The 12,693-nt window shown below is 41.4% G+C and overlaps 1 protein-coding gene across 3 annotated transcripts in view; it reads right to left on the bottom strand.

Annotated features, from left to right (window-relative positions):
* Positions 1-12,693, bottom strand: part of LOC105456194 (mediator of RNA polymerase II transcription subunit 12-like) — a 348,613-nt gene that overhangs the window by 121,322 nt on the left and 214,598 nt on the right. The gene's annotated exons all lie outside the window — the stretch shown is intronic.

Here is a 12,693-nt window from a genome sequence, read left to right as displayed (position 1 = left end):
AATCAATTCGTATGTACATACATGTTATTGTGGAGATAATAATAACCCCCGCACACAATGTATATGATATGCAATAACAATATATCGTAGAACATTTTCCACAATATTTAATACTTTGAAACTAGAGAGCCATAATAATCGCTGTCAAAAGTTACCACGCACTTTAATAACATAATGTAAATAATGGTTAATAAACTATCACTCGCCAAACTATTAAACTGGCAGATGTATGTAATTAGTGCTACGTGCGATAAGAATTAATTAATTAGAACTCCACGTAACACTGTAGCGTAAAGAATTCCCGCTATATTTTTTCTCTTTTTAGAAGGTTTATCCAAATTAATTGGAACCTTAATTATTAATTGGACCTAATTGGAACCTACAGATGATTTGAAAACAGATATTTTTCTTTCATAATGCAGAGAACATCTGGGTCAGTCGGTCAGTAGTATAACTCTATGCACGTTCCGCCCTTTCGTCGCACTTACTCATTCGCGGAGGCGTCCAAGCGACAAATATATGACTACGTCAAAGATTTCCATAATAATATATAATTACAAAAGGTCTCGTAAAACTTTGAACAACGTTTGTGCTTTCGGGCATTACGCGCATTCCCTTTTATAAAACTGCGTCGGCGTAACTACGTTTATCGCGCAAAGTTATCAACATCGTCATTCTACATCGTAAAATTTCAAATCACATACGTAGTCGCTACTGTACACAACCATAATTCACGAACTATTCTGTAATAACTCACGATCGTAGCTGCGCGCGCGCACACACGCGTCCGGGTCCCTCTAACTTCATCTGAAATTCTACGTACCATTCTTCCCCGCTTTACTTCTTGTTCCACTACTTTTCATTCTTCCGCTTCCCCGTCTTCTTGCCGTCCTTATCTGGTGACGCGATATCGCCCTTCGCGAAACTCGGAAGTGAAGAGATAGGGAAGAAGGCTCCCTCGAAGCTTCTACTTGACATCGAGTAACTTTTGATAGTTCTAAGAGGTAAGACGAGGAAGAAGTCAAGATGGTAAAATTACCTTCGAATACTTCGTGACAAAATTCCGAGATTAATCTGAAATGCTGGTGGCAACGCGCCGCGGTGACAAAGCACGAGCTTGTTATTATAAAAACAAAATGCATTTAAAACCTTGTGAAACGAGTACTTGGAACTTTAAGTGTCACTTGGAATTTTGTTCGCGCAATACAAAGGACTTTTAAGAGGGGGGATCGATTGAACGACGGTCGTGATAAATGATGGGTCCATCAACGTTATATTGAAATCTTACGGGATCGTTATCCACGTTTATCTCCCCCTCCATCCCGAATGCAATGTATTACGACCATATGGTATCGAGAAAATCATTATTGACGAAGACGCCGAACTAACTCGTGCAGGAAGAAACTCATGCAAACGCTTGATAGCAGTAATGGAAGTTTGCAAGGCCAACTGTGCACAAGATTGAAAAATTGCTTCCGCGCAAACAACACGCGATACCATTAAATTGTTGGCTGTATTGCCGGTATGTTTCATTCGTCTTGATTTGCAAAATACATTAAAATTAGAGTTTATGCGCACTAAACATAAAATCTAATTAATTCGTCATAATAATAATCATTATTATTTACGAAATCTCATATACATATCTTTGCTCTTTTTGATTTAAATTACTATTATATCAAATATCTTATTTTTGTACAGTATATTGTAAAAATAATCCACTTTTTCGAGCTTGAAACCATTCTTTTCATTTGACAATTTCTTCAAGTATAATAAAAATTGGCGAATTCTGCGAGATCGCCAAATCAAAAGTGTGTTATACTAAAGTTACTCGTTAAATCGAATCACCTATACATTTTGTAAACATTGAACGAGGATTCAAACTTCATTATAGCGAAAATTTCGCTTTGTGTGTATTCAGTGTAACAGAATTTCACTGCAGTTTGTTCATTAATCACGGAAGCTCAGTGGAAACGCTCGATTCGCGGGGAACATCTTTTACCTTCAAACATTTCGGTCCATAAAGGAGAGATTCGATAAATCTGCGACGATAAACGATCATGGAGTTGCTGCTGCTTTTGATATCATGACGTACGGTCTATTATCACCTTTACTTCGGAACTCGGCCTCTCTCATGCTAAGAGCCTACTCGCATTTTTTTAAATAAAATTCGCTAATATCAACGAGTCCGCCTCCTCTTCCTTTCGATCCTGATCAACTTTCTATTACGTCTGCGCAATAAATCGTCCAGTCATCTCCGACATACTAAATCCCAAAAAGACTTCACGTTAAGAGAGGGATTATGAAGCCATCGATCGCTAACTAAGGAAGATTAAGTGACCCCGAACACTGTTTATAAAACCTCTCAACTCCCTTCGTCAATTTCAACGTCACCAATACTCTTTCAAAAAAGAGGTCATCTTTATCATGATAAAAGACGTTATCAAAGAGAGTTAAAATCGGAGTCGAGATATTTAAACAAATTTCCTTATACGTTTAAACACCATGTTTCGTTTTGCAATTATGTTAATAAGATTTCTTTTTCGAGATTTTTCAGCATTGTGAAAGAAGCCTAAAGCTGGTTTGAATCGAAAAGTCCATTTTTGGAACTGTATTGCAGTAAACAATCTGTTTTACTAATGACTAGCTATTACTAAGTACATCATTAACGGCCGCGTTTAATCGAGCGAGAATTTGTTTTCAACTGGCCTAATTACGCGCGGCAACCGAAATGTACGGGTAAACAGATGCGTGAATCGAAATCGACAGCGTTCCTAATTAATCGCTCGTGTGCCGCGCGTGCCCGCCAGAAAATGTTTTTCCAATTTCAATGGTGGCGCAACATTGTACCTACACGCAAGTCGACGAAACTCGCGACCGAATGGCAATAATGCGAGACCGCGAACTATCTACATGTATATATATATATATGATCGCCAGGAATTCTCTTGCGTGCCATAAAAAAAACCGCAGAGCCGAAGTCTGCGCGTATTGGAATATTAAAAGTTTTACGTCACTACGTTCACACAGGTACGAAAAGGAAAGAGATTGAACTGTGTAAAATATAAAAACCACTCGGTTCGCGCGCACGTACGTAATATTACATAATCGTATGATTCGTGTTCTGAGTCAATAATTCTCGTCAGGTAAAAATAAAGAGATAGAATTGAGAACAGAAAAATATAATCGCAGATTATATTTTTACGTGCAGGATCGTACCATGTATAAACGGTGAAAGATTTTCTTCTACTATTTTTTTCTACTTTGACTTATTGTTGAAAAAGAGCCGTAACTCAGCCCAGTTATTAGAATCATTCTGTACAACTACCTGAAACGGCTCAACTTTCACATACATTATTACAGGCGCCGGTGCGAAGAAAAAAGAGGGAAAGCAAAGTGACGGTGGAGAGGGACGAACGTTATTCCGCACGCTGCATGTTGTCGCGTAAAAAATCCGCGAGACGTGATGGGATACGGCAGATATAAAGTACGAGTCCCAAGACCCCGACCATTTCGCAACGGTTTATTAGATTCACGCTCGCGACGTAGGTGCGAATGAAAAAAAAAGTTCGTTTGGAAGGAGCGACTCGACACGGGCGCGTTCGGGTCGAAACGCGAGACGCGCCGAATACGCTTGTATTCGGTTGATTTGTGCCCCGAGTATACCTCTTATTTCGCGCCCGTGTATTCCCGGCGAGAAAGCGGCAGTATCGCGCGCATCACGTAGCGCTGCAGCCGAAACGTGCTTCAATTTTCGGCGGCACGGCGTGGCGTGGCGCATCGGGCGGAACAATGCGCGGGTGCATCTATTCACGGGGAAGTTGGGAAAATGTTAACAACCGCCTTTCAGCGACTTCTCGCCGAAATAAAAGCGCAACCAACGACACGCAACGCGACTTCCATCTCAATTCCCAACCGCTCCACCATCACGATCCATCGTCGTCCTTCCGTAATAATATTAACAGACACTTCTCGCGGAGACAAAGCACAGAGTGAAATAAAGCTCACTTTTCAACACCATTTTCACTCCACGTGTGCTAAACATTCTTCTACTTTCTGCAATTGCAGTCGTATTTTTCATTAAATTAAATTATCGTCGAGTTTAACGAGCATGGTCCATAAAAATCGAGAATCGATCATTAGATCAACAAGAAGTTAAAACTAATATAATAATTAATAATTTAATTTCCAATACAAAAATAAAAACAAAAATTTTTATGTATTTTTAATACATCTTCATTTAGTCGCACAAATTGTAAAAATTTTAATTTAGGTTTGATAAATCGTTAATTTTTAATCAACAAATATGAAATTTATGCATGATGAAAAGGGAGAGAGAAAGAGAGAGAAAGAGAGAGAGAGAGAGAGAGAGAGAGAGAGAGAGAGAGAGGAAGGGAGAGAGATAGCGGTGACGATCGGTCACTCTTTCTTGTGGAAGTTCAGGAGCGACAACTTTGGATGCAGAGTATCTTCTATGATATCGTGATAAACACATTCAACTTTAAGCAGCTAAGAAGCACATAAGTACAGTTCTAAGAAAGTTTCGTGAAATTTTAAACAGACCTTTACATCCTGTCCTAAAAAGGAGTTAAGCTCTTTTGAGGTATTAGGAAGCGTCGAGGAAAGCGCGGGAAAGACGGCAAGGATAGACGGGGATTTCAAAAAGTAATTTCGCAGGTTTGGTTGTGTCACGCGCGTAACATTTCCCGCGGGACAAGCCCGACTCCGGTACATAAAAAACATTTTTCCCCGCGACGTGACACGACGTTACGTGTTATTCGAAACGGAAGAGCGAAAGAGAGAAAGTTTCACGTTCGTCTATTAAATCCGTACGCGTACTGCGTGAAAGTCATACCGCAATAGATTTTTCGTAAAATACATTAAACCAGAGTGTTATCATCTCTAACCAAAATATACAGCTAAAATGGAATTCATTAAACAAACGCTATTGCACTAGATTTTTTTACAAAGATAAATAACTATCAGTTATAAAAATAAGAACCTCGATAAATTTAAACTTTCTCTTTTATCAAGAGTATGTAAATTTAAGAATAAATATGTTTTAAACGAAGAGAAGACGAGCTTGTTTTGAATATTATGATAATAATAGTTTCAAGTGCAACAGATATTTAATTATATCAACAAGCTTATTACTGAACATGTATTAAAGTTTAAATTGTTATATTCATTACGCGGTAGATAAATCGGCTCTCTTTAATGCATGTAAATAATCGGTGGATTCGCTAAATTAAACGCCAATTTTCAGCAACGACAAAATAAAAAGCGTTAAATAATGTATCGTATATAAAATATACAAAATCGCATCAAATATACATCGAGTACACATGTAGCAACGCGCAAGTGATACATCGTATTCGGTTAACCGTTACAAGATCAAGTTTAATCGGCGGTGTTTTAGCACACGATAATGAATCCTGTTGCGTAAAATGCCATTACGCGAATTTCGATATCTATGTATATAGCGATGTATTTCGCGCATGACATCATGCGATCCCGAGAAAATCAAAAATACACCCGAATCGCAATGGAATCGGTCCATCAAAGTGGAGGAGAAAAAAAACATTTCTCACTAAACGTGATATCGGACGACGTCGGTTCCCCAGCGAGTCGATATGTACCTACGCATCGCTCGCACTTTTCATAGAAACAACACGACCAATTAATCAATATACGTTGGTCGAGTGCGCAGCTATGAAAATAAAAGAAATGCATGATGGACATATATGATAGTGCGGAAGCGCGATAAATTTAAGTACATCGTCGTGCTCGCAAATCACTCGTAGACAATCATATGGCATTATTTGCACTTAATAGTAAAGAAACACAGTGTACAATTAAATATTCTGCATTTTTAACTTGTAAGATGCATTTACATGCGAATGTAAAAACACAAGTTAAAAATGTACACAAGTATGAACAAAAACGATGCATCGCAGCTGTGTGTGAATACCAGTATCTAGACATTTTATATAAAGATGCGCGGGACATACGGGTGGGAGGGAGAGAGAAAAAAAATAACGTGCAGCCGGCAGACAACATCGCTCGAGGTACGCAGTAGTTAAAAAACCGTCGAGAGGATGGTGCGATGGTGGCCGCGCGCCGGGGATGAAGTGCGCGACGTATGAAATTCAAGCCATAAAAAATATCGGCGGGATGCACGCGAACGGTAAACAGCGCCGCGGTCGCTATAATGTCGAACAAACACGCGTGTGCGCGGTAAAACGCGCGGTTAAATTGTGTCAGACGGGGTAGATAGTGGAAGAGGGGCGGGGGGAGAAGGAGAAGCAGAGAAGAGAGGAGAAAGACGAGACGGAGGAGAGAGAGAGAGAGAGAGAGAGAGAGAGAGAGAGAGAGAGAGAGACGAGCGTCTCTTCCACAGGACGTTTCCCCCGGCAGAGCCCGGGCGAAATATTAGCCGTCCACGCGAAATGAACCATTCATATCATCTACCCAGCGATTTTCCCCGCTGCTTCCACCCGCTTCGTTCCGCTCTTCTCGGAGCTCCTTGCGCGCGAAGTCGTTGCATATTAATCGCGAGAATGCACGCGCACGCGGTATAATTTGTAAATGAAGTTACCGGGCGCACATCGCGCGCGCGGGTAGCGAAAGTTGACCGCGCTGTAGAATCGTGATACTTTATTGGACACGGTACGCCCGTGTCGAATAAATGTCGGGACTGCTGCGGTCGCGTCGTCGCGAATAAAAATAGATCGTGCTCGAGAAGAATCTATTAAACGACTGCTGTCTAAACATTGGCGAACCACTCGAGATTTCCGATAATATTTCCCTCTGTTGTCTCTTTATTGTTGCGTAATTTTTTTTTATATTTTTCTAACCATTTTAATTTGCTGCCCGACAATAAGTCTGACATTTCTTTTTCGGAGATGATTATTAAGTAATATGAGCTTGATAATTAAACGTTTGATTCTATTAATAATTAAAATGATCGATTCAAATTACCATATTACACCGTGAAATAATAACATATTTATGTAGCCTCATAATGATTTAACGATGATTTTTTTTTGATATCACGTATTAAATCTCGATATTAGATATGAGATTTATAATAATTATATATCAAAATTTAAAATATAAGTACAATTCAATTATTCATTCAGTTACATAAACAATCAAATTAATATTAACTTCCAATTTCACGATATACTTTATTACAAATTATGCTGTTGGGTAGATTTACTTAAAAAATCGCGGTATATTCAATATCTGATTCGATGTTGTAATTACATAAATACTTGCTTTTGATTCCGCTTTTGCTCGTAATTCGTTTGTCACGCAAAGAACACAGGAAAGAACGGGCTCTACGGGAGCTTTTCGTCAAAACGATCGTCTCAAACAGCGAATCTTACGTTCTACGGAAAATGATAAATCGCCGCAATTTCACGAACTGTCGTCCGTTCGGTTGACGGGCCAGTTGAAAACGATTCGCTCCGACGTATAAGCACCAGCTGGACGATGACAAAAAGAAGAGCGATCCGCGCTTTCTCGAGGAATCGTGCGATGATCGTATACGCCCACGCGCGTTGTTTACGTGCCGAAAGCGAAAACGATTTCACCAAACACGGTCATCGATACTATGCGAGAAGAGGAGGGAGAAGCCACACGACGCCAAAGAGATTTTCTCTAATTGACTTCGAGGGTCCTCGTGTCGTTAACTCGACTGGAATGCACCGGAACGCCACCCTATTAAATTCATCCGCGATGGAAAGACTACGGCTCTCTATTTGCCCCCCCCCTCCCCCCTCTCCCGCCTCTCACCGTTTCTCCCCCCTTCGCTCTTATCACCCCTGCCCGCGGTTTATACCGTCACTACCCGCTCCTTTTCCCGTTTCCATCCCCTTTTCCTACGCCGTCTCGTCGGGCCTTTCCCACTTTCGTTCTCGCCCACGCCGACGTGGTTCAATATTTGCACACAGATCGATAACGGGGAATGAGGGGGTGGGGGGGAGGGGAACGGAAGTGGGGGAGTAGACAATACTTTCCTTCGGCGGCATATCAGGCTCTGTAGATGGGCAAAACGCGCGGGGAAAAAGAAAAAGAGAGAGAGAGAGAGAGGAAAAGGAGAGGGTGGTACCACGAGCTAGCTGAGATGAGAACGCGGGTATGAGGAGATGGAGGGGAAGGGGGTCGCTGATAGGTTTGCACAATATTGATTCAATAACGGGTGAATTCTTTGCCGCTTTACGGGCAAGCAACACGCTCTTCTCAACGATCGGTAGCGAGAAAGGCGGAAAAGAGAGGGATAAAGGATGGTAGAATTCGCGGCACTCGAGGTTAAAGTGGAGACGATATGGTGGCGAGATAGAGATACCGCCACCGGTGATGGTGGTGGTGATGCGGTGGAGAATGGCGAAGGACGAGAGGAGGAGGGAAGGGGGGAGAGCGTGGTATTTCGGCTTCATTTCATCTTTTATGCCAGGAACGAGAAGGACGGCAGGAGGGGATCATGGAAGAATGGAGAACGAGGCACGTTGAATTACAACCCCTTGCGAGATACCGCAGAATTCGCGTTTAAGATTAAACGGACATAAGTCGTTCCCATTGTGCAGCATTTAACAAGCTAGCTCCTTATACGCTGTGGATGATGCGACGTGATGCGTATCATGTTTATTTACTGATATCGCCGCACCATTTCGTTCTTTCGCGTTCTTACGAGTTAATTCGTTGCCATCCGAATAGCTCTCGCTGCATTCTACATCAGCAAATTTGGCGCATACGTAAAAAAAAAAAAAAAATATTTCTTTTTAAACACGTCATGTCTACAAAAAATTAAAATATAAAAGAAAATAAATAAAAACTGTACAACTATGTTTCAGTTTTTATGTGGAATTATTTATTAAAGTATTTTAATCATTGTCTCGCAATGTTTTGTCAATAACTTAAAAACGCGATTTTATGTTTTTGCAAATATAATGTAAGTAAGTATAATCATGCGTATACATAAGATCGCAAATGCGCGAGAAACGAATGCATTTAAGGGTTTAAATTACTAATCTATGTAATATTCATACACGCGGCGCGGAAAACATAGGCAGAAGTAAATTCAACTAATTTATATATACGCACTGGAGCTCTCTCTCCCTCTCTCCTCCCCCCCTCACTCTCTCTCTCTCGGTATATATAGCGACGAAGAGGGTGGAAAACGAAGAGAGACGAGAAGGTTAGAGAGGAGAAAACAGAGGTGAGGGCGGACGGCGAGGAGGGATGGGTGTGCAGTTAATCTTCCTGGTCCACTAGACGGCAGAGGAGAATCCGGCAATTAGTTCGTATCCACTGCATTGTCTTCCGCCGCTCTCATCCTCACTAATACTTCATACACGCTCTTCCGGTCGAGATCTAACAGTGTGTGCGTCTCGTGCAGAAGGCGGCTAATGTCTTTCTGATTGTATGTAATTAACAACGAACACCTTCGCGACGGTCACCCTGTTTCTTAAAGCCTTCCTTTTCGGCCGTCATTTTGTGACACGAGTTGACATTTAAATTAATTCTCGAAGAAACGATGCAGGCGCGTAAGAAGAGCTATAGAGAAGAAATTTCTCAGAAAAGAGTGAGAAAAAGAGACAAATGATTGCGCGCTGCAATATGTGTCAAAGAAACAGATGCACCAATTTGTAAAATATTACATTATAATATATAGGTATATATACATTTAATTTCAGAATTGACTTAATACACGAACGAGAAAGACGTGTATAAGAATTGCATCAGCACTACGTGCTGAAAAGTAGAACGAAATTAATCGACTAGAAGGAAAACAATTAACGTTTCAACGAGCCAAAAAAGAAACGAAATTATTCGTCTCGAGTAGCGCGAAAATCGGGGAAATGGAGCAACGTGATGAACGTGAGGAAGGGATGAAGGGGCGGAGGCACCGATTTCGACGTGTCGCAAGTTTTATTTCACTCCAGACGCGTCCTGTAAAATATTCAGGATGAGCGATATCAGAGCGGCCGAGTCCTTCCTCTAGCGCGCGTAAAGTACATCCCAATACCCCTGCGAGGAGGAACCGCCGCTCCTACTGTGCAAACAGCGCGCGGCGGCGGCGTGCGCTGCTCGTTTTTTTTTTCGCTTCCGCACCCTCCATCGCGTCGCCATTTTTTTTGTCCGACCCCGTGAAAGATGATAGCGCTGAGAACGGAATGCCATTAGCATTTCTCATTTCTGCTCTTTTGCCGCCCCCCTTATCTGGCCCACGACCGCGCTATCGCCGCCGCGCGGATTCCGCGGCACGTTCGGCGACCGCGGAATATTCGCGGAGAAAATATACATACCCACGGTCCGCGCCAGTGTCGCGTCGTGACGCGAGTTCTCGATTTTTTTTTTTTTTTCGTGGCATCCTCTGTTTCTCTCCGCTGCCCCGCGGCAAGAATTATTCGGTGCCGAAACGTGACGCGTCGCGCGTAATTACGAGGAACACGCCACTCGGAATTACAATCACGTCCCTGTCCCGCCGCTATATTCCTGTCCGCGATTGAACTTATCGTACTTTTACGCAGATAATAAAATCACCATAGATTTTGTATATCGATGCAATTATCTGATCTGTGACACCGTTCTTTCACAGATTTGCATATTTAATCTCCCGGTCTCTATATACGCCCTTGCTGCTATATATTTGCATTGACTGAATTCGTTATAAACGTGCTACGTATACGTGCTTACTACGTACGTGCAAAATAATAAATGTTCGCGCATCATGTACCTAACTACCCAAATCGTTCCGTATATTTGCATTTAATGTAATCTTCATATTGTAGAAATAAACCCATTAACGCTACATATAATACTAAATACAAATATCAATTTAATAAATAGAGCAATAAGTTAACGCTATCTCACGAAAAACCCCATTAAAACTTGCCCGAATTAATCATAACAGTATCGACGTTATTATCGCTGTAAAATGAGCAGACTTGTTACAGGTTTATTATAACACTATAACACATTTTCACGCATACAGGTTGCGCACGCGAAGCTTGTTATGTTACCCCTTGCGTAATGTAACCTTCCTTGCGCTCTTCTCCCGAGAGCGCAAAGTCGCGCGACGGAGAACGGAGAACGGGTGAATTGATAAAACCGCGCGAACGCGAATCTGCTTTCGTGCTTTCACGAAGGAACAACTAGCGAATTCGGTTTCTGTATCGTCGAAGTGCGCACGGCTGCAAGACGAATCCCTCTTTCGGAATTATTCATTATTCCACTCTCCGACGTACCGCCCCTCGCCGTCCCGGCACTTTACGTTCACCCACCAGCGGTCCTCTTCCGCAGCCATTTTGCGACTCTGCCTTCTCAACTTCATCTACTCGAACCCGGTGCGACTGCTGAAAGTTACATCTCGAAAGAGAGAGAGAGAGAGAAAAAGAGAAAGAGAGGAAGGGGGACTCGTCGGCACAAAAATTGAATAGTTAAAAATTCATTAAAAATCCAGACTCACGCCCACGGAAATGGAGACGAATCCGGCGACGCGTTTCAGCAGAAACTTGCGTAACGAAGACACTTCTGCAAATAACGCAGTGTCACGAATAACAGAGAAATTATGACTGCTGACTAACCGTATCAGAGGAATTTATCGACGACTGGAAAATAACTAGAATTAAATTTTTATGCAAAGAAAAACGTAAAATCGTGAAAATCCTGAAAACTTGTATAAATGCATTCTGAAACTTGAAATGTAAATCCTTTTGATTGTGGACTACATTTATATAGATACTGTGCTCGTACAGAAGCACATGGATAACTCTTTTTGTAAAATCGTGTTTGGGAAATCAACGTGCGTACAAATTGTTTCAACATTAAAATAATAAAAATAAAAATTATTAATATTATTGAATCACTTCATACCCATTTTAGTTTTCTTTTAAAAAGAATCTCTTTTTAAATTAGCTCAGAACGTGCTCTTTTTAAATAATTTTTTCGATGACAGCATCAAAATTCGAACCGACCGAACAAATAGAAATCGAGTTTCCGTATCAATTTTGAGGGACATAAAGAGTCACAATCATTGAGGCTTGCAAATATCACCGCGTCCAGGACAAACGGCCACCGTAGGTAGACGACGGATTTCATTGTCCGGGTATAACGAACGACCGTCGCTCGTCACATTCGGCCGGCCGTTTTTGGGACAAAAAGTTTTTACGATCTATTTGCACGTATACGCGATGTGACGCACGCATGCACCATTCCATGTGAGAGCCGTCCCACGTGGGAATAGAAATGAAACGGTCGCGACAAAGCTAACTAAACAGAAACGTCGACATTGTCAACTTACAGGATTCCAAAATGGCTACTTAATTTCACCGATAAACGATGAACGCCAAATTTATCAATAAAAATTGTAATAACTGTCGACAATTTCTCGCTTTGCGCAAAATTAATTATAGCATGTTTAACGTTAAAATTAACGATAAAAATCTCTAGATTGTCAAAATCTGTCTTGTCCACAGTTAACACAACATTCGGCAATAACAAAATATTGATAAATTGCTTATCGTATATCGTTCGATGCGACTAATAAAGAGAGACTTTAAAAGTACGATGTTTTGCGTGCACACACAAGACGTCGAGCTAGGTTCCGATAGAGATATCGACGGGAGGAAGTATCAAAACTGGTAAAGATCCAAGGATTGCACGACCGTACACGAGCAAATAAAC

Source organism: Wasmannia auropunctata, unplaced genomic scaffold, assembly GCF_000956235.1.
Source record: "Wasmannia auropunctata unplaced genomic scaffold, wasmannia.A_1.0 LD335737.1, whole genome shotgun sequence".
In the NCBI taxonomy this organism is placed as follows: Eukaryota; Metazoa; Arthropoda; class Insecta; order Hymenoptera; family Formicidae; genus Wasmannia; species Wasmannia auropunctata.
The sequence above is the reverse complement of the archived record's forward strand: the minus strand, read 5'-3'. Positions and strand labels throughout refer to the sequence as shown.